Here is a 1200-nt window from a genome sequence, read left to right on the forward strand (position 1 = left end):
GCACACAGATATAACCAGAATACAACTACGTTAGCTGAGCTGCATCGCAGACAGTTTACACTCATCAGTCCAAACTGACTCCGACTGATTGCAAAGTGCTGCCAGTCTGTTTCCTTTGCAAGGAAGCTGTCATCCTATTACTTTGTAGAGTTTAACTTATGTGCCCGTGCCAACAGCATGGTGTCTTCAGTTTTCAGTGTTTCCCTCACACGCAGAACTCAGAATTTCACATCTGTTTATCCGTTCTCTTGCTCTCTGTCCTGTATCCTATTTCACCCTTCATGTGTGACCCTGTTTCTGCTGCACTCTCATTCTATTTCTGTCTTAATCTCGCTATAGATTATCCCTGTAAGTCACTCTATGGTCCTCTCATATGTCACTGTCAGCACTTCTTCATTTACCTCTGTGTGTAGTCTGTCTGCATCTTTCCCTTCTTTTTCTCTCCCTCTCTTAACATGTGGCCTGTTGCAGTTCCTTGTTTTTGCCTACAAAGTATAATTCTCAAGAAGGTCACATGTCCATAAATAGATGTAGCAGATGAGTGCTGCTGAGTGTTGAGAGAATGAGAGGTTTATAGAGGAAAAACATGAGGTTTTCACTGATCCTTAATACTGAATCTGCAGGCCTCTGTTTGAAGGAACATTAAAATATTTAAGAGGCTAAATCTGTACATTTATTCATGCCATGCCTTGCAGTTAAATGTAACAAACGTATTTAAGCATAAAAAGGCATGTGCCCTGACTTTAAAACATAGTTATTATAGTTATGTTTTCGGTTTCCAGGCAAAACTATTTTGGAGTGGATGATGTGGTTTGGCATGTCAGCTTTCAAGAGACAGTCCTCAGAAACAACCAGCAGTAATGAGTAAGTCTGAGTCTAAATATATATTGTATATTACATTAGATTAGATTCATTGGATATTAATGGAACATTTAATGAGAACGCCTTGGTTGCTGTCCTAGGTTTTGAAATCTCTCATTTTAATTTCTTATTATATTAGATAGATATATAGATACTTTATTGACCTCATGGGGGAAATTATTGTTACAACAGTGTGATAAAGAATAAAAATAGTACAGTGTACAATAAACATCAAATAAACAACACATGAGGAGCCAAAGTTCTTTGCCTACTGTTCTGGAATTGGGGTGGATGACGCTGTCATCTACCTGGTACACCGATCCCTCTCTCACTTAGAGC

The sequence above is a fragment of the Haplochromis burtoni genome, unplaced genomic scaffold (genome assembly GCF_018398535.1).
Source record: "Haplochromis burtoni strain Fernald_Lab_line unplaced genomic scaffold, NCSU_Asbu1 Contig_159, whole genome shotgun sequence".
NCBI lineage: Eukaryota > Metazoa > Chordata > Actinopteri > Cichliformes > Cichlidae > Haplochromis > Haplochromis burtoni.